The sequence below is a fragment of the Salvelinus alpinus genome, chromosome 15 (assembly GCF_045679555.1).
Source record: "Salvelinus alpinus chromosome 15, SLU_Salpinus.1, whole genome shotgun sequence".
Classification (NCBI taxonomy): Eukaryota; Metazoa; Chordata; class Actinopteri; order Salmoniformes; family Salmonidae; genus Salvelinus; species Salvelinus alpinus.
Genome location: NC_092100.1, coordinates 2558964 through 2581122, shown reverse-complemented (window position 1 = coordinate 2581122; position 22159 = coordinate 2558964). Strand labels below are relative to the sequence as shown.

The 22159-nt window shown below is 45.9% G+C and overlaps 1 protein-coding gene across 1 annotated transcript in view; it reads right to left on the bottom strand.

The window, feature by feature from the left end:
- LOC139539380 (gamma-aminobutyric acid receptor subunit beta-3-like) overlaps positions 1-22159 on the bottom strand; it is a 74717-nt gene that overhangs the window by 40980 nt on the left and 11578 nt on the right. The window lies entirely within an intron of this gene.

Sequence of the window (22159 nt, the reverse complement as noted above, 5' to 3'; positions counted from 1 at the left end):
GAACAGGACTGACCACCAGAACAGGACTGACCAGCAGAACAGGACTGACCACCAGAACAGGACTGACCAGCAGAACAGGACTGACTACCTGAACAGGACTGACCACCAGAAAAGGACTGACCACCAGAACAGGACTGACCAACAGAAAAGGACTGACCACCAGAACAGGACTGACCACCTGAACAGGACTGACCAGCAGAACAGGACTGACCACCTGAACAGGACTGACCACCTGAACAGGACTGACCACCAGAACAGGACTGACCACCAGAAAAGGACTGACCACCTGAACAGGACTGACCAGCAGAACAGGACTGACCAACAGGACTGACCAGCAGAACAGGACTGACCACCAGAACAGGACTGACAAACAGAACAGGACTGACCACCAGAACAGGACTGACAACCAGAACAGGACTGACCACCAGAACAGGACTGACCACCTGAACAGGACTGACCACCTGAACAGGACTGACCACCAGAACAGGACTGACCAGCAGAACAGGACTGACCACCTGAACAGGACTGACCACCAGAACAGGACTGACCACCAGAACAGGACTGACCACCAGAACAGGACTGACCACCAGAACAGGACTGACCACCAGAATAGGACTGACCACCAGAACAGGACTGACCAGCAGAACAGGACTGACCACCAGAACAGGACTGACCACCTGAACAGGACTGACCACCTGAACAGGACTGACCACCAGAACAGGACTGACCACCAGAACAGGACTGACCACCAGAACAGGACTGACCACCAGAACAGGACTGACCACCTGATGCTTTGTCCACCACATGCTCGGATTCTCCACACACACACACACACACACACACACACACACACACACACACACACACACACACACACACACACACACACACACACACACACACACACACACACACACACACACACACACACAGCAATGACATGACCCCACTGCAGCAGTCTCCCCTGGAGGTCCTGTAGAAACCTCTGGTTGTAACATGACCCCACTGCAGCAGTCTCTTCTGGAGGTCCTGTAGAAACCTCTGGTTGTAACATGACCCCACTGCAGCAGTCTCTTCTGGAGGTCCTGTAGAAACCTCTGGTTGTAACATGACCCCACTGCAGCAGTCTCCCCTGGAGGTCCTGTAGAAACCTCTGGTTGTAACATGACCCCACTGCAGCAGTCTCCCCTGGAGGTCCTGTAGAAACCTCTGGTTGTAACATGACCCCACTGCAGCAGTCTCTTCTGGAGGTCCTGTAGAAACCTCTGGTTGTAACATGACCCCACTGCAGCAGTCTCTTCTGGAGGTCCTGTAGAAACCTCTGGTTGTAACATGACCCCACTGCAGCAGTCTCCCCTGGAGGTCCTGTAGAAACCTCTGGTTGTAACATGACCCCACTGCAGCAGTCTCTTCTGGAGGTCCTGTAGAAACCTCTGGTTGTAACATGACCCCACTGCAGCAGTCTCTTCTGGAGGTCCTGTAGAAACCTCTGGTTGTAACATGACCCCACTGCAGCAGTCTCTTCTGGAGGTCCTGTAGAAACCTCTGGTTGTAACATGACCCCACTGCAGCAGTCTCTTCTGGAGGTCCTGTAGAAACCTCTGGTTGTAACATGACCCCACTGCAGCAGTCTCTTCTGGAGGTCCTGTAGAAACCTCTGGTTGTAACATGACCCCACTGCAGCAGTCTCCCCTGGAGGTCCTGTAGAAACCTCTGGTTGTAACATGACCCCACTGCAGCAGTCTCTTCTGGAGGTCCTGTAGAAACCTCTGGTTGTAACATGACCCCACTGCAGCAGTCTCTTCTGGAGGTCCTGTAGAAACCTCTGGTTGTAACATGACCCCACTGCAGCAGTCTCCTCTGGAGGTCCTGTAGAAACCTCTGGTTGTAACATGACCCCACTGCAGCAGTCTCTTCTGGAGGTCCTGTAGAAACCTCTGGTTGTAACATGACCCCACTGCAGCAGTCTCTTCTGGAGGTCCTGTAGAAACCTCTGGTTGTAACATGACCCCACTGCAGCAGTCTCTTCTGGAGGTCCTGTAGAAACCTCTGGTTGTAACATGACCCCACTGCAGCAGTCTCTTCTGGAGGTCCTGTAGAAACCTCTGGTTGTAACATGACCCCACTGCAGCAGTCTCTTCTGGAGGTCCTGTAGAAACCTCTGGTTGTAACATGACCCCACTGCAGCAGTCTCCTCTGGAGGTCCTGTAGAAACCTCTGGTTGTAACATGACCCCACTGCAGCAGTCTCTTCTGGAGGTCCTGTAGAAACCTCTGGTTGTAACATGACCCCACTGCAGCAGTCTCTTCTGGAGGTCCTGTAGAAACCTCTGGTTGTAACATGACCCCACTGCAGCAGTCTCTTCTGGAGGTCCTGTAGAAACCTCTGGTTGTAACATGACCCCACTGCAGCAGTCTCTTCTGGAGGTCCTGTAGAAACCTCTGGTTGTAACATGACTGTTACGTTCCCCAGTTTCTGTGTTCTGTTTTGTATTTGAGTGTGTGTGTTTCAGGAGATAGACTCCTGTAACTCCCCAAGCAGCTGATTGGTCGACCCCAGGCTAATTGATGATGGAGTTGACCCCGCCCCCTCGTCAAGAAGCAGCTGACTCTATTCACCATTGCCACCTGAAGATATTTTTATTTTTATTTCACCTTTATTTAACCAGGTAGGCTAGTTGAGAACAAGTTCTCATTTGCAACTGCGACCTGGCCAAGATAAAGCATAGCAGTGTGAACAGACAACACAGAGTTACACATGGAGTAAACAATAAACAAGTCAATAACATGGTAGAAAAAAAAGAGAATCTATATACAATGTGTGCAAAAGGCATGAGGTAGGCAATAAATCGAATAATTACAATTTAGCAGATTAACACTGGAGTGATAAATCATCAGATGATCATGTGCAAGAAGAGATACTGGTGTGCAAAAGAGCAGAAAAGTAAATAAATAAAAGCAGTATGGGGGGTGAGGTAGGTAAATTGGGTGGGTAGTTTACAGATGGACTATGTACAGCTGCAGCGATCGGTTAGCTGCTCGGATAGCAGATTTTTAAAGTTGTTGAGGGAGATAAAAGTCTCCAACTTCAGAGATTTTTGCAATTCGTTCCAGTCGCAGGCAGCAGAGAACTGGAAGGAAAGGCGTCCAAATGAGGTTTTGGCTTTAGGGATGATCAGTGAGATACACCTGCTGGAGCGCGTGCTGCGGGTGGGTGTAGCCATCGTGACCAGTGAACTGAGATAAGGCGGCACTTTACCTAGCATAGCCTTGTAGATGACCTGGAGCCAGTGGGTCTGACGACGAACATGTAGCGAGGGCCAGCCGACTAGGGCATACAGGTCGCAGTGGTGGGTCGTATAAGGTGCTTTAGTAACAAAACGAATGGCACTGTGATAAACTGCATCCAGTTTGCTGAGTAGAGTATTGGAAGCTATTTTGTAGATGACATCGCCGAAGTCGAGGATCGGTAGGATAGTCAGTTTTACTAGGGTAAGTTTGGCGGCGTGAGTGAAGGAGGCTTTGTTGCGGAATAGAAAGCCGATTCTTGATTTGATTTTGGATTGGAGATGTTTGATATGAGTCTGGAAGGAGAGTTTGCAGTCTAGCCAGACACCTAGGTACTTATAGATGTCCACATATTCTAGGAACCGTCCAGGGTGGTGATGCTAGTCGGGCGTGCGGGTGCAGGCAGCGAACGGTTGAAAAGCATGCATTTGGTTTTACTAGCGTTTAAGAGCAGTTGGAGGCCACGGAAGGAGTGTTGTATGGCATTGAAGCTCGTTTGGAGGTTAGATAGCACAGTGTCCAAGGAAGGGCCGGAAGTATATAGAATGGTGTCGTCTGCGTAGAGGTGGATCAGGGAATCGCCCGCAGCAAGAGCAACATCATTGATGTATACAGAGAAAAGAGTCGGCCCGAGAATTGAACCCTGTGGTACCCCCATAGAGACTGCCAGAGGACCGGACAACATGCCCTCCGATTTGACACACTGAACTCTGTCTGCAAAGTAGTTGGTGAACCAGGCAAGGCAGTCATTAGAAAAACCGAGGCTACTGAGTCTGCCGATAAGAATATGGTGATTGACAGAGTCGAAAGCCTTGGCCAGGTCGATGAAGACGGCTGCACAGTAATGTCTTTTATCGATGGCGGTTATGATATCGTTTAGTACCTTGAGCGTGGCTGAGGTGCACCCGTGACCGGCTCGGAAACCGGATTGCACAGCGGAGAAGGTACGGTGGGATTCGAGATGGTCAGTGATCTGTTTGTTGACTTGGCTTTCGAAGACCTTAGATAGGCAGGGCAGGATGGATATAGGTCTGTAACAGTTTGGGTCCAGGGTGTCTCCCCCTTTGAAGAGGGGGATGACCGCGGCAGCTTTCCAATCCTTGGGGATCTCAGATGATACGAAGGAGAGGTTGAACAGGCTGGTAATAGGGGGTGCGACAATGGCGGCGGACAGTTTCAGAAATAGGGGGTCCAGATTGTCAAGCCCAGCTGATTTGTATGGGTCCAGGTTTTCCAGCTCTTTCAGAACATCTGCTATCTGGATTTGGGTAAAGGAGAAGCTGGGGAGGCTTGGGCGAGTAGCAGCGGGGGGGGCGGGGCTGTTGGCCAAGGTTGGAGTCGCCAGGAGGAAGGCATGGCCAGCCATTGAGAAATGCTTGTTGAAGTCTTCGATTATCACGGATTTATCGGTGGTGACCGTGTTACCTAGCCTCAGTGCAGTGGGCAGCTGGGAGGAGGTGCTCTTGTTCTCCATGGACTTTACAGTATCCCAGAACTTTTTGGAGTTAGAGCTACAGGATGCAAATTTCTGCTTGAAAAAGCTGGCCTTTGCTTTCCTGACTGACTGCGTGCGTGTATTGGTTCCTGACTTCCCTGAACAGTTGCATATCGCGGGGGCTCTTCGATGCTATTGCAGTTCGCCACAGGATGTTTTTGTGCTGGTCGAGGGCAGTCAGGTCTGGAGTGAACCAAGGGCTATATCTGTTCTTGGTTCTGCATTTTTTGAACGGAGCATGCTTGTCTAATATGGTGAGGAAGTAACATTTAAAGAATGACCAGGCATCCTCAACTGACGGGATGAGGTCAATATCCTTCCAGGGTACCCGGGCCAGGTCGATTAGAAAGGCCTGCTCGCAGAAGTGTTTTAGGGAGCGTTTGACAGTGATGAGGGGTGGTCGTTTGACCGCGGACCCGTGGCGGATACAGGCAATGAGGCAGTGATCGCTGAGATCTTGATTGAAGACAGCAGAGGTGTATTTGGAGGGCAGGTTGGTCAGGATAATGTCTATTAGGGTGCCCATGTTTACGGATTTAGGGTTGTACCTGGTGGGTTCCTTGATGATTTGTGTGAGATTGAGGGCATCAAGCTTGGATTGTAGGACTGCCGGGGTGTTAAGCATATCCCAGTTTAGGTCACCTAACAGAACAAACTCTGAAGCTAGATGGGGAGCGATCAATTCACAGATGGTGTCCAGGGCACAGCTGGGAGCTGAGGGGGGTCGGTAGCAGGCGGCAACAGTGAGAGACTTATTTCTGGAGAGATTAATTTTTAAAATTAGAAGTTCGAACTGTTTGGGCATAGACCTGGAAAGTATGACAGAACTTTGCAGGCTATCTCTGCAGTAGATTGCAACTCCTCCCCCTTTGGCAGTTCTATCTTGACGGAAAGTGTTATAGTTGGGTATGGAAATCTCAGAATTTTTGGTGGCCTTCCTAAGCCAGGATTCGGACACGGCAAGGACATCAGGGTTGGCAGAGTGTGCTAAAGCGGTGAGTAAGGCAAACTTAGGGAGGAGGCTTCTGATGTTGACATGCATGAGGCCAAGGCTTTTTCGATCACAGAAGTCAACAAATGAGGGTGACTGGGGACATGCAGGGCCTGGGTTTACCTCCACATCACCCGAGGAACAGAGGAGTAGTAGGATGAGGGTGCGGCTAAAGGCTATCAAAACTGGTCGCCTTGAGCGTTGGGGACAAAGAATAAAAGGAGCAGATTTATGGGCGTGGTAGAATAGATTCTGGGCATAATGTGCAGACAGGGGTATGGTGGGGCGCGGGTACAGCGGAGGCAAGCCCAGGCACTGGGTGATGATAAGAGAGGTTGTATCTCTGGACATGCTGGTCTCAATGGGTGAGGTCACCGCATGTGTGGGGGGTGGGACAAAGGAGGTATCAGAGGTACGGAGAGTGGAACTACAGGGTCCATTGCAAACCAAAACGATGATAATGATAACTAGCCTGAACAACAGTATGCAAGGCATATTGATATTTGAGAGAGACATACAATAAGGCATAAAGTGATTGCAGGTCTTGATTGGGAGAGCTAGCTAAAACAACAGGTAAGATAACAGCAGCAATAACAGGGTGCTAGTCTAACACAGCAACAACAGGTAAAAATGGCGACGACTAGGCAGAGAGGGTCGGATTAACTACACACAGATCCTGAGTTAAAGCACAGAGCCGACAAATAAAACACAAATAAACAGAATGGAGTACCGTGAATTAATGGACAGTCAAGCATGCATCAGCTATGTAGCCAAGTGATCATAGTGTCCAGGGGGCAGCCGTAGATGGAGCAGGGAGGCCTCCACTAAGCTAGCACGCAGCGTTTAAAGTTAGTAGCCCGGGGGGTGGTCTGCTCAGACGGAGGGGGTCTGCTCAGACGTGGTCGTGTCGACAGAGAATCCAAGCCGGATGGCGATGGCGAAAGAGAGGTTGTGAATTGTAGAATTGTGTTTGCTAACTGGTGCTAGCTTCGTGGCAGTGGCGCTAGCTGCGCTAGCTGCAAGCTAGCTGTGAGGATCAGAAGTAGTGGCTCAGGGATTACGGCAGGAATCCGGCGTTGTTGTCGAGAGACAGTCAGATGCTGGTAAATTGGTGAGTAATATCCAGGCTAATAACAGGGCTGGTGTCTGTGCAGAAGGTAAAAGCTACTAGCAGCGACAAAAAAATGGCTAAATTAGCTTGTAGCTGAGTTAGACCAGTTGTGATGGATTGGCAAGGCTCTGTGTCGGCAAAAAAGGTCCAGTCCAATTGGCAAAAGAGGTATTGTAGCCCAAGAATTCGCTGGTAGACCTCTTCGGCTAGCCGGCAGATGGGCCTAGCTCGAGGCTAGCTCAAGGCTGACTGGTGCTTGCTTCGGGACAGAGGTGTTAGCCAGTAGTAGCCACTCGGTTGCAGCTAGCTAGCTGTGATGATACGGTGTAATTGTCCAGAGCTTGCGTCAGGAATCCGGTGATGTGGTAGAGAAAAAGCAGTCCTATATGCTCTGGGTTGATATCGCGCTTGCAGACTGGTAGGTATTGGCCCGGTATTGAAGCTGGCTGTGTCCGAGTTAAGGGTGAAGACCGCAGCAGTGGCTAACTGACTACTAGCTAGTAGCTAGTTATCTGGCTAGCTTCTGATTGGGGTTACGGTTCTAAAGTATAAAAAATAGCAGGTCCGTACCACATTGGGTGAGGCGGAATGTAGGAATGTATATTCAGTTCCTAGATGGAAAGTGAAATTAAAATATATACGAAATAAATACGAAGACTATTTACACGGGACAAGACAAGACAACACACGTCCGACTCCTACGCCATCTTGGATTGGATATGGATATGGATATATAAAAGCCAGTGTTCTGTTCAGAAGAGAGGGAGATGAGATCAGGAGAGTAGAGATTTGGAGATCAGAGATAGAATTGAATATTTAGGAGAGAGATTAGAGAGAGAGGAGAGAAATTAGAGATTAGAGGGAGATTGAATGTTTTGGAGAAATCATTAGAGAGAGTTCTGTGTTTGTTGCTCAGTCAGACAGAGCCTCATTGATGTCCTGTGTTTCTGAGTGTTTGTGAAATTGTTAATAATCAATCTGTTTCATTTGTTCCCAGGGGGGAAGGGGAAGGCACCTAGGGAGTGCTTAGGCAAGAGGCCCGAGGGCATACATATACCCGTAGTATATTTACTGTCTAGGCACACTAGGTAAGACCTGGGCGGACCACCCCCTGTATTTTGGTTAGGGCACCAGGTGGTGCTAAGTTAGGTAAGTTAAGTGGGTAGGCAGGTTAGATAGGAGAGGGGGAAGCTTTGATATTTACTTTCTTTGTTTTGGTTTCGTCCAGCCCCGTTGCCCCATATTACCGTGTAAGAAAATAAATCCTAGTAAACGGTAAATTCTGCCTTTGTCGTCCTTTCTCGCACCTACAGTCCATACCTCTTGCACTTCACAGAGAGTTGAGTTGTAGCAGGGTGTTGCGTTCCCTCTTCTCAGAGGCGTGCGTAACAATGACCCCACTGCAGCAGTCTCTTCTGGAGGTCCTGTAGAAACCTCTGGTTGTAACATGACCCCACTGCAGCAGTCTCTTCTGGAGGTCCTGTAGAAAACCTCTGGTTGTAACATGACCCCACTGCAGCAGTCTCCCCTGGAGGTCCTGTAGAAACCTCTGGTTGTAACATGACCCCACTGCAGCAGTCTCTTCTGGAGGTCCTGTAGAAACCTCTGGTTGTAACATGACCCCACTACAGCAGTCTCTTCTGGAGGTCCTGTAGAAACCTCTGGTTGTAACATGACCCCACTGCAGCAGTCTCCCCTGGAGGTCCTGTAGAAACCTCTGGTTGTAACATGACCCCACTGCAGCAGTCTCTTCTGGAGGTCCTGTAGAAACCTCTGGTTGTAACATGACCCCACTACAGCAGTCTCTTCTGGAGGTCCTGTAGAAACCTCTGGTTGTAACATGACCCCACTGCAGCAGTCTCTTCTGGAGGTCCTGTAGAAACCTCTGGTTGTAACATGACCCCACTGCAGCAGTCTCTTCTGGAGGTCCTGTAGAAACCTCTGGTTGTAACATGACCCCACTGCAGCAGTCTCTTCTGGAGGTCCTGTAGAAACCTCTGGTTGTAACATGACCCCACTGCAGCAGTCTCTTCTGGAGGTCCTGTAGAAACCTCTGGTTGTAACATGACCCCACTGCAGCAGTCTCTTCTGGAGGTCCTGTAGAAACCTCTGGTTGTAACATGACCCCACTGCAGCAGTCTCCCCTGGAGGTCCTGTAGAAACCTCTGGTTGTAACATGACCCCACTGCAGCAGTCTCTTCTGGAGGTCCTGTAGAAACCTCTGGTTGTAACAATGACCCCACTGCAGCAGTCTCCCCTGGAGGTCCTGTAGAAACCTCTGGTTGTAACATGACCCCACTGCAGCAGTCTCTTCTGGAGGTCCTGTAGAAACCTCTGGTTGTAACATGACCCCACTGCAGCAGTCTCCCCTGGAGGTCCTGTAGAAACCTCTGGTTGTAACATGACCCCACTGCAGCAGTCTCTTCTGGAGGTCCTGTAGAAACCTCTGGTTGTAACATGACCCCACTGCAGCAGTCTCTTCTGGAGGTCCTGTAGAAACCTCTGGTTGTAACATGACCCCACTGCAGCAGTCTCTTCTGGAGGTCCTGTAGAAACCTCTGGTTGTAACATGACCCCACTGCAGCAGTCTCCCCTGGAGGTCCTGTAGAAACCTCTGGTTGTAACATGACCCCACTGCAGCAGTCTCCTCTGGAGGTCCTGTAGAAACCTCTGGTTGTAACATGACCCCACTGCAGCAGTCTCCTCTGGAGGTCCTGTAGAAACCTCTGGTTGTAACATGACCCCACTGCAGCAGTCTCCCCTGGAGGTCCTGTAGAAACCTCTGGTTGTAACATGACCCCACTGCAGCAGTCTCCCCTGGAGGTCCTGTAGAAACCTCTGGTTGTAACATGACCCCACTGCAGCAGTCTCTTCTGGAGGTGTGCCCTGGCACTGGTCTGACTCACTAAGACAACACACACGCTAATAAAGAGCCATTGGACTGGTCTCAATGAGCCAACACACTGCCTGTCTGGTACGATGTGGACTGGTCTCAATGAGCCAACACACTGCCTGTCTGGTCCGATATGGACTGGTCTCAATGAGCCAACACACTGCCTGTCTGGTACGATGTGGACTGGTCTCAATGAGCCAACACACTGCCTGTCTGGTCCGATATGGACTGGTCTCAATGAGCCAACACACTGCCTGTCTGGTCCGATATGGACTGGTCTCAATGAGCCAACACACTGCCTGTCTGGTACGATGTGGACTGGTCTCAATGACCCAGCACACTGCCTGTCTGGTACGATGTGGACTGGTCTCAATGACCCAACACACTGCCTGTCTGGTCCGATATGGACTGGTCTCAATGAGCCAACACACTGCCTGTCTGGTACGATGTGGACTGGTCTCAATGACCCAACACACTGCCTGTCTGGTCCGATGTGGACTGTTTAAATGAGCCAACACACTGCCTGTCTGGTCCGATGTGGACTGGTCTCAATGACCCAACACACTGCCTGTCTGGTCCGATGTGGACTGTTTAAATGAGCCAACACACTGCCTGTCTGGTCCGATGTGGACTGTTTAAATGAGCCAACACACTGCCTGTCTGGTCCGATGTGGACTGTTTAAATGAGCCAACACACTGCCTGTCTGGTCCGATATGGACTGGTCTCAATGAGCCAACACACTGCCTGTCTGGTCCGATGTGGACTGTTTAAATGAGCCAACACACTCATTACTACAGGGAATGTTGGAAGTATAAGTAAGCCTTGTCTGAGCCAAATTTGACCTCGGTTCACTAAACGGGGCAGATTCTCGGTTCACTAAACGGGGCAGATTCTAGGTTCACTAAACGGGGCAGATTCTAGGTTCACTAAACGGGGCAGATTCTAGGTTCACTAAACGGGGCAGATTCTAGGTTCACTAAACGGGGCAGATTCTAGGTTCACTAAACGGGGCAGATTCTAGGTTCACTAAACGGGGCAGATTCTAGGTTCACTAAACGGGGCAGATTCTAGGTTCACTAAACGGGGCAGATTCTAGGTTCACTAAACGGGGCAGATTCTCGGTTCACTAAACGGGGCAGATTCTCGGTTCACTAAACGGGGCAGATTCTCGGTTCACTAAACGGGGCAGATTCTAGGTTCACTAAACGGGGCAGATTCTAGGTTCACTAAACGGGGCAGATTCTAGGTTCACTAAACGGGGCAGATTCTAGGTTCACTAAACGGGGCAGATTCTAGGTTCACTAAACGGGGCAGATTCTCGGTTCACTAAACGGGGCAGATTCTCGGTTCACTAAACGGGGCAGATTCTAGGTTCACTAAACGGGGCAGATTCTAGGTTCACTAAACGGGGCAGATTCTCGGTTCACTAAACGGGGCAGATTCTCGGTTCACTAAACGGGGCAGATTCTAGGTTCACTAAACGGGGCAGATTCTAGGTTCACTAAACGGGGCAGATTCTAGGTTCACTAAACAGGGCAGATTCTCGGTTCACTAAACGGGGCAGATTCTAGGTTCACTAAACAGGGCAGATTCTAGGTTCACTAAACGGGGCAGATTCTAGGTTCACTAAACGGGGCAGATTCTAGGTTCACTAAACAGGGCAGATTCTAGGTTCACTAAACGGGGCAGATTCTAGGTTCACTAAACGGGGCAGATTCTAGGTTCACTAAACGGGGCAGATTCTAGGTTCACTAAACAGGGCAGATTCTAGGTTCACTAAACGGGGCAGATTCTCGGTTCACACTAAACAGGGCAGATTCTAGGTTCACTAAACAGGGCAGATTCTAGGTTCACTAAACGGGGCAGATTCTCGGTTCACTAAACGGGGCAGATTCTCGGTTCACTAAACGGGGCAGATTCTCGGTTCACTAAACGGGGCAGATTCTAGGTTCACTAAACGGGGCAGATTCTAGGTTCACTAAACGGGGCAGATTCTAGGTTCACTAAACGGGGCAGATTCTAGGTTTACTAAACAGGGCAGATTCTCGGTTCACTAAACGGGGCAGATTCTCGGTTCACTAAACGGGGCAGATTCTAGGTTCACTAAACGGGGCAGATTCTAGGTTCACTAAACGGGGCAGATTCTAGGTTCACTAAACAGGGCAGATTCTCGGTTCACTAAACAGGGCAGATTCTCGGTTCACTAAACGGGGCAGATTCTAGGTTCACTAAACGGGGCAGATTCTAGGTTCACTAAACGGGGCAGATTCTAGGTTCACTAAACAGGGCAGATTCTAGGTTCACTAAACAGGGCAGATTCTCGGTTCACTAAACGGGGCAGATTCTAGGTTCACTAAACGGGGCAGATTCTAGGTTCACTAAACGGGGCAGATTCTAGGTTCACTAAACGGGGCAGATTCTAGGTTCACTAAACGGGGCAGATTCTAGGTTCACTAAACGGGGCAGATTCTCGGTTCACTAAACGGGGCAGATTCTCGGTTCACTAAACAGGGCAGATTCTCGGTTCACTAAACAGGGCAGATTCTCGGTTCACTAAACAGGGCAGATTCTCGGTTCACTAAACAGGGCAGATTCTAGGTTCACTAAACGGGGCAGATTCTAGGTTCACTAAACGGGGCAGATTCTAGGTTCACTAAACGGGGCAGATTCTAGGTTCACTAAACGGGGCAGATTCTAGGTTCACTAAACAGGGCAGATTCTCGGTTCACTAAACGGGGCAGATTCTAGGTTCACTAAACAGGGCAGATTCTAGGTTCACTAAACGGGGCAGATTCTAGGTTCACTAAACGGGGCAGATTCTAGGTTCACTAAACAGGGCAGATTCTAGGTTCACTAAACGGGGCAGATTCTAGGTTCACTAAACGGGGCAGATTCTAGGTTCACTAAACGGGGCAGATTCTAGGTTCACTAAACAGGGCAGATTCTAGGTTCACTAAACGGGGCAGATTCTCGGTTCACACTAAACAGGGCAGATTCTAGGTTCACTAAACAGGGCAGATTCTAGGTTCACTAAACGGGGCAGATTCTCGGTTCACTAAACGGGGCAGATTCTCGGTTCACTAAACTGGGCAGATTCTCGGTTCACTAAACGCGGCAGATTCTAGGTTCACTAAACGGGGCAGATTCTAGGTTCACTAAACGGGGCAGATTCTAGGTTCACTAAACGGGGCAGATTCTAGGTTTACTAAACAGGGCAGATTCTCGGTTCACTAAACGGGGCAGATTCTCGGTTCACTAAACGGGGCAGATTCTAGGTTCACTAAACGGGGCAGATTCTAGGTTCACTAAACGGGGCAGATTCTAGGTTCACTAAACAGGGCAGATTCTCGGTTCACTAAACAGGGCAGATTCTCGGTTCACTAAACGGGGCAGATTCTAGGTTCACTAAACGGGGCAGATTCTAGGTTCACTAAACGGGGCAGATTCTAGGTTCACTAAACAGGGCAGATTCTAGGTTCACTAAACAGGGCAGATTCTCGGTTCACTAAACGGGGCAGATTCTAGGTTCACTAAACGGGGCAGATTCTAGGTTCACTAAACGGGGCAGATTCTAGGTTCACTAAACGGGGCAGATTCTAGGTTCACTAAACGGGGCAGATTCTAGGTTCACTAAACAGGGCAGATTCTCGGTTCACTAAACAGGGCAGATTCTCGGTTCACTAAACAGGGCAGATTCTCGGTTCACTAAACAGGGCAGATTCTAGGTTCACTAAACGGGGCAGATTCTAGGTTCACTAAACGGGGCAGATTCTAGGTTCACTAAACGGGGCAGATTCTAGGTTCACTAAACGGGGCAGATTCTAGGTTCACTAAACGGGGCAGATTCTAGGTTCACTAAACGGGGCAGATTCTAGGAACCCAGATATTCCTATCTAAACTGATCCTGAATGCAATGACCTACCGCAAAAACACTGGATATTCTGAGATGACATATCGGTTGTGGTTTAGCCTCGGTCCGAGAGACTCCCCGATTGTGTCCCGAATGACCCCCTATTTCCTAAGTAGTACACTACTTTTGGCCAGGGCTTTGGTACAGGAAATAGAGTTCCATTTGGGAAACGCCCCCTGACTGAGGGACTGAGGGGCTGAGGGGCTGAGGGGCTGAGGGACTGAGGGGCTGAGGGACTGAGGGGCTGAGGGGCTGAGGGACTGAGGGGCTGAGGGACTGAGGGGCTGAGGGGCTGAGGGGCTGAGGGTCTTCTGGGGCTGAGGGGCTGAGGGGCTGAGGGACTGAGGGACTGAGGGGCTGAGGGACTGAGGGACTGAGGGGCTGAGGGGCTGAGGGACTGAGGGACTGAGGGACAGAGGGACTGAGGGGCTGAGGGTCTTCTGGGGCTGAGGGGCTGAGGGGCTGAGGGACTGAGGGACTGAGGGACAGAGGGACTGAGGGGCTGAGGGACTGAGGGGCTGAGGGACTGAGGGACTGAGGGGCTGAGGGACTGAGGGGCTGAGGGGCTGAGGGGCTGAGGGACTGAGGGACTGAGGGGCTGAGGGACTGAGGGGCTGAGGGACTGAGGGGCTGAGGGACTGAGGGGCTGAGGGGCTGAGGGGCTGAGGGACTGAGGGGCTGAGGGACTGAGGGGCTGAGGGACTGAGGGACTGAGGGACTGAGGGGCTAAGGGACTGAGGGGCTGAGGGACTGAGGGACTGAGGGGCGTCCCAAAATGGCTTCCTGCATCACTTCATCAGTTAGATGTCCAGGATGGAGAGACGTGGGTCTCTGAATGTAGCAATACGACCACTTTAACACATGAGCATTTCTCCATTAACGGCCTCCTAACAGACCAGCAAATCTTCTCTTCCGCTATCCATTAATCAGATCCTTCTCTTCCTTCCTGGATAGCTTGATCTCTTCCTGAGTTGTCAGTGCTCTGTTGGGATGCCATGATGCACCCGATGACCTAGTGCTAATACACACTTCTGATAGGGGAAGGGGGGATACCTAGTCAGTTGTACAACTCAATGCCTTCAACTGAAATATGTCTTCCTCATTTAACCCAACCCCTCTGAATCAGAGAGGTGTGGGGGGGGGGGGGGGGGCTGCCTTAATCGACATCCACGTCTTCGGCGCCTGGGGAACAGTGTTAAGCACTTTACCTAGACGATGTAATTCTGGTCTGCTACTTTACAGACCAAGTGATACAGTATTGCACTTTGCCTCTGTCAGTAATACACGTTTTAAAGTAAAAATAGGTTAACTGGTCTGTGCCTCTTTAACTAAGGGAGAACATGAGTACACTATTTATGATATTGCACTATATTCACTGTGATATACTGCTACATACAACATGTATAATATACTGCTAAATACAACATATACAATATACTGCTACATACAACATACAACATATACAATATACTGCTACATACAACATGTATAATATACTGCTAAATACAACATATATAATATACTGCTACATACAACATGTATAATATACTGCTACATACAACATGTATAATATACTGCTACATACAACATGTATAATATACTGCTACATACAACATATATAATATACTGCTACATACAACATATACAATATACTGCTACACATAACATATATAATATACTGCTACATATAACATGGAACATATACAATATACTGCTACATATAACATGTATAATATACTGCTACATACAACATGTATAATATACTGCTACATATAACATGTATAATATACTGCTACATATAACATGGAACATATACAATATACTGCTACATATAACATGTATAATATACTGCTACATACAACATGTATAATATACTGCTACATACAACATGTATAATATACTGCTACATATAACATGTATAATATACTGCTACATATAACATTGAACACATACAATATAATGCTACATATAACATGGAACATATATAATATACTGCTACATACAACATATATAATATACTGCTACATATAACATGTATAATATACTGCTACATACAACATATATAATATACTGCTACATATAACATATATAATATACTGCTACATATAACATATATAATATACTGCTAGATATAACATGGAACATATACAATATACTGCTATTGCCCAAAATGCACTGTCATACATCCAGTATTTGGCCTCTACAGCACATCAGTGTATTAACTAAAAGATTGTTGTTTCTAGTTATCTCCTGTAGTAAAACCTAGCAAGCAGCTGAACGGGACGGTGATGGGATCCAGTCCCTTCATAAAGAGAAAGCTGTGGGACAGTGATGGGATCCAGTCCATTCCTAAAGAGAAAGCTGAGGGACAGTGATGGGATCCAGTCCATTCATAAAGAGAAAGCTGTGGGACAGTGATGGGATCCAGTCCATTCATAAAGAGAAAGCTGTGGGACAGTGATGGGATCCAGTCCATTCATAAAGAGAAAGCTGTGGGACAGTGATGGGATCCAGTCCATTCATAAAGAGAAAGCTGAACGGGACAGTGATGGGATCCAGTCCATTCATAAAGAGAAAGCTGTGGGACAGTGATGGGATCCAGTCCCTTCATAAAGAGAAAGCTGTGGGACAGTGATGGGATCCAGTCCCTTCATAAAGAGAAAGCTGTGGACAGTGATGGGATCCAGTCCCTTCATAAAGAGAAAGCTGTGGGACAGTGATGGGATCCAGTCCCTTCATAAAGAGAAAGCTGTGGGACAGTGATGGGATCCAGTCCATTCATAAAGAGAAAGCTGTGGACAGTGATGGGATCCAGTCCCTTCATAAAGAGAAAGCTGTGGGACAGTGATGGGATCCAGTCCATTCATAAAGAGAAAGCTGTGGGATAGTGATGGGATCCAGTCCCTTCATAAAGAGAGACAGCACTAACCTCAGATGAGACATTAAATATATATGGAGAGACAGTACTAACCTCAGATGAGACATTATATATATATGGAGAGACAGTACTAACCTCAGATGAGACATTATATAAATATATATGGAGAGACAGCACTAACCTCAGATGAGACATTATATAAATATATATGGAGAGACAGTAATAACCTCAGATGAGACATTATATATATATGGAGAGACAGTAATAACCTCAGATGAGACATTATATAAATATGGAGAGACAGTAATAACCTCAGATGAGACATTATATAAATATATATGGAGAGACAGTAATAACCTCAGATGAGACATTATATAAATATGGAGAGACAGTAATAACCTCAGATGAGACATTATATATATATGGAGAGACAGTAATAACCTCAGATGAGACATTATATAAATATGGAGAGACAGTAATAACCTCAGATGAGACATTATATAAATATATATGGAGAGACAGTAATAACCTCAGATGAGACATTATATATATATGGAGAGACAGTACTAACCTCAGATGAGACATTATATATATATGGAGAGACAGTACTAACCTCAGATGAGACATTATATAAATATATATGGAGAGACAGTAATAACCTCAGATGAGACATTATATAAATATGGAGAGACAGCACTAACCTCAGATGAGACATTATATAAATATATATGGAGAGACAGTAATAACCTCAGATGAGACATTATATAAATATGGAGAGACAGTAATAACCTCAGATGAGACATTATATATATATGGAGAGACAGCACTAACCTCAGATGAGACATTATATAAATATATATGGAGAGACAGTACTAACCTCAGATGAGACATTATATAAATATATATGGAGAGACAGTAATAACCTCAGATGAGACATTATATATATATGGAGAGACAGTACTAACCTCAGATGAGACATTATATAAATATATATGGAGAGACAGTAATAACCTCAGATGAGACATTATATAAATATATATGGAGAGACAGTAATAACCTCAGATGAGACATTATATAAATATATATGGAGAGACAGTAATAACCTCAGATGAGACATTATATATATATGGAGAGACAGTACTAACCTCAGATGAGACATTATATATATATGGAGAGACAGTACTAACCTCAGATGAGACATTATATATATATGGAGAGACAGTACTAACCTCAGATGAGACATTATATAAATATATATGGAGAGACAGTAATAACCTCAGATGAGACATTATATAAATATGGAGAGACAGCACTAACCTCAGATGAGACATTATATAAATATATATGGAGAGACAGTAATAACCTCAGATGAGACATTATATAAATATGGAGAGACAGTAATAACCTCAGATGAGACATTATATATATATGGAGAGACAGCACTAACCTCAGATGAGACATTATATAAATATATATGGAGAGACAGTACTAACCTCAGATGAGACATTATATAAATATATATGGAGAGACAGTAATAACCTCAGATGAGACATTATATATATATGGAGAGACAGTACTAACCTCAGATGAGACATTATATAAATATATATGGAGAGACAGTAATAACCTCAGATGAGACATTATATAAATATATATGGAGAGACAGTAATAACCTCAGATGAGACATTATATAAATATATATGGAGAGACAGTAATAACCTCAGATGAGACATTATATATATATGGAGAGACAGTACTAACCTCAGATGAGACATTATATATATATGGAGAGACAGTACTAACCTCAGATGAGACATTATATATATATGGAGAGACAGTACTAACCTCAGATGAGACATTATATATATATGGAGAGACAGTACTAACCTCAGATGAGACATTATATATATATATATATATATATATATATATATATATATATATATGGAGAGACAGTACTAACCTCAGATGAGACATTATATATATATGGAGAGACAGTAATAACCTCAGATGAGACATTATATAAATATATATGGAGAGACAGTACTAACCTCAGATGAGACATTATATATACAGTGGGGAGAACAAGTATTTGATACACTGCCGATTTTGCAGGTTTTCCTACTTACAAAGCATGTAGAGGTCTGTAATTTTTATCATAGGTACACTTCAACTGTGAGAGACGGAATCTAAAACAAAAATCCAGAAAATCACATTGTATGATTTTTAAGTAATTAATTTGCATTTTATTGCAAGACATAAGTATTTGATCACCTTCCAACCAGTAAGAATTCCGGCTCTCACAAACCTGTTAGTTTTTCTTTAAGAAGCCCTCCTGTTCTCCACTCATTACCTGTATTAACTGCACCTGTTTGAACTCGTTACCTGTATAAAAGACACCTGTCCACACGCTCAATCAAACAGACTCCAACCTCTCCACAATGGCCAAGACCAGAGAGCTGTGTAAGGACATCAGGGATAAAATTGTAGACCTGCACAAGGCTGGGATGGGCTACAGGACAATAGGCAAGCAGCTTGGTGAGAAGGCAACAACTGTTGGCGCAATTATTAGAAAATGGAAGAAGTTCAAGATGACGGTCAATCATCCTCGGTCTGGGGCTCCATGCAAGATCTCACCTCGTGGGGCATCAATGATCATGAGGAAGGTGAGGGATCAGCCCAGAACTACACGGCAGGACCTGGTCAATGACCTGAAGAGAGCTGGGACCACAGTCTCAAAGAAAACCATTAGTAACACACTATGCCGTCATGGATTAAAATACTGCAGCGCACGCAAGGTCCCCCTGCTCAAGCCAGGGCATGTCCAGGCCCGTCTGAAGTTTGCCAATGACCATCTGGATGATCCAGAGGAAGAATGGGAGAAGGTCATGTGGTCTGATGAGACAAAAATTGAGCTTTTTGGTCTAAACTCCACTCGACGTGTTTGGAGGAAGAAGAAGGATGAGTACAACCCCAAGAACACCATCCCAACCGTGAAGCGTGGAGGAGGAAACATCATTCTTTGGGGATTCTTTTCTGCAAAGGGGACAGGACGACTGCACCGTATTGAGGGGAGGATGGATGGGGCCATGTATCGCGAGATCTTGACCAACAACCTCCTTCCCTCAGTAAGAGCATTGAAGATGGGTCGTGGCTGGGTCTTCCAGCATGACAACGACCCGAAACACACAGCCAGGGCAACTAAGGAGTGGCTCCGTAAGAAGCATCTCAAGGTCCTGGAGTGGCCTAGCCAGTCTCCAGACCTGAACCCAATAGAAAATCTTTGGAGGGCGCTGAAAGTCCGTATTGCCCAGCGACAGCCCCGAAACCTGAAGGATCTGGAGAAGGTCTGTATGGAGGAGTGGGACAAAATCCCTGCTGCAGTGTGTGCAAACCTGGTCAAGAACTCCAGGAAACGTATGATCTCTGTAATTGCAAACAAAGGTTTCTGTACCAAATATTAAGTTCTGCTTTTCTGATGTATCAAATACTTATGTCATGCAATAAAATGCAAATTAATTACTTAAAAATCATACAATGTGATTTTCTGGATTTTTGTTTTAGATTCCGTGTCTCACAGTTGAAGTGTACCTATGATAAAAATTACAGACCTCTACATGCTTTGTAAGTAGGAAAACCTGCAAAATCGGCAGTGTATCAAATACTTGTTCTCCCCACTGTATATGGAGAGACAGTACTAACCTCAGATGAGACATTATATATATATGGAGAGACAGTACTAACCTCAGATGAGACATTATATATATATATATATATATATATATATATATATATATATATGGAGAGACAGTACTAACCTCAGATGAGACATTATATAAATATATATGGAGAGACAGTAATAACCTCAGATGAGACATTATATATATATGGAGAGACAGTACTAACCTCAGATGAGACATTATATAAATATGGAGAGACAGTAATAACCTCAGATGAGACATTATATATATATGGAGAGACAGTACTAACCTCAGATGAGACATTATATAAATATATATGGAGAGACAGTAATAACCTCAGATGAGACATTATATAAATATGGAGAGACAGTAATAACCTCAGATGAGACATTATATATATATGGAGAGACAGTACTAACCTCAGATGAGACATTATATATATATATATGGAGAGACAGTAATAACCTCAGATGAGACATTATATATATATGGAGAGACAGTAATAACCTCAGATGAGACATTATATATATATGGAGAGACAGTACTAACCTCAGATGAGACATTATATAAATATATATGGAGAGACAGTAATAACCTCAGATGAGACATTATATAAATATGGAGAGACAGTAATAACCTCAGATGAGACATTATATATATATGGAGAGACAGTACTAACCTCAGATGAGACATTATATATATATATATATATATATATATATATATATATATATATATATATATATATAAATATATATGGAGAGACAGTACTAACCTCAGATGAGACATTATATATATATGGAGAGACAGTACTAACCTCAGATGAGACATTATATAAATATATATGGAGAGACAGTAATAACCTCAGATGAGACATTATATATATATATATATGGAGAGACAGTACTAACCTCAGATGAGACATTATATATATATATATATATATATATATATATATATATATATACAGTGGGGAGAACAAGTATTTGATACACTGACGATTTTGCAGGTTTTCCTACTTACAAAGCATGTAGAGGTCTGTCATTTTTATCATAGGTACACTTCAACTGTGAGAGAAGGAATCTAAAACAACAATCCAGAAAATCACATTGTATGATTTTTAAGTAATTAATTGGCATTTTATTGCATGACATAAGTATTTGATACATCAGAAAAGCAGAACTTAATATTTGGTACAGAAACCTTAGTTTGCAATTACAGAGATCATACGTTTCCTGTAGTTCTTGACCAGGTTTGCACACACTGCAGCAGGGATTTTGGCCCACTCCTCCATACAGACCTTCTCCAGATCCTTCAGGTTTCGGGGCTGTCGCTGGGCAATACGGACTTTCGGCTCCCTCCAAAGATTTTCTATTGGGTTCAGGTCTGGAGACTGGCTAGGCCACTCCAGGACCTTGAGATGCTTCTTACGGAGCCACTCCTTAGTTGCCCTGGCTGTGTGTTTCGGGTCGTTGTCATGCTGGAAGACCCAGCCACGACCCATCTTCAATGCTCTTACTGAGGGAAGGAGGTTGTTGGTCAAGATCTCGCGATACATGGCCCCATCCATCCTCTCCTCAATACGGTGCAGTCGTCCTGTCCCCTTTGCAGAAAAGCATCCCCAAAGAATGATGTTTCCACCTCCATGCTTCACGGTTGGGATGGTGTTCTTGGGGTTGTACTCATCCTTCTTCTTCCTCCAAACACGGCGAGTGGAGTTTAGACCAAAAAGCTCTATTTTTGTCTCATCAGACCACATGACCTTCTCCCATTCCTCCTCTGGATCATCCAGATGGTCATTGGCAAACTTCAGACGGGCCTGGACATGCGCTGGCTTGAGCAGGGGGACCTTGCGTGCGCTGCAGGATTTTAATCCATGACGGCGTAGTGTG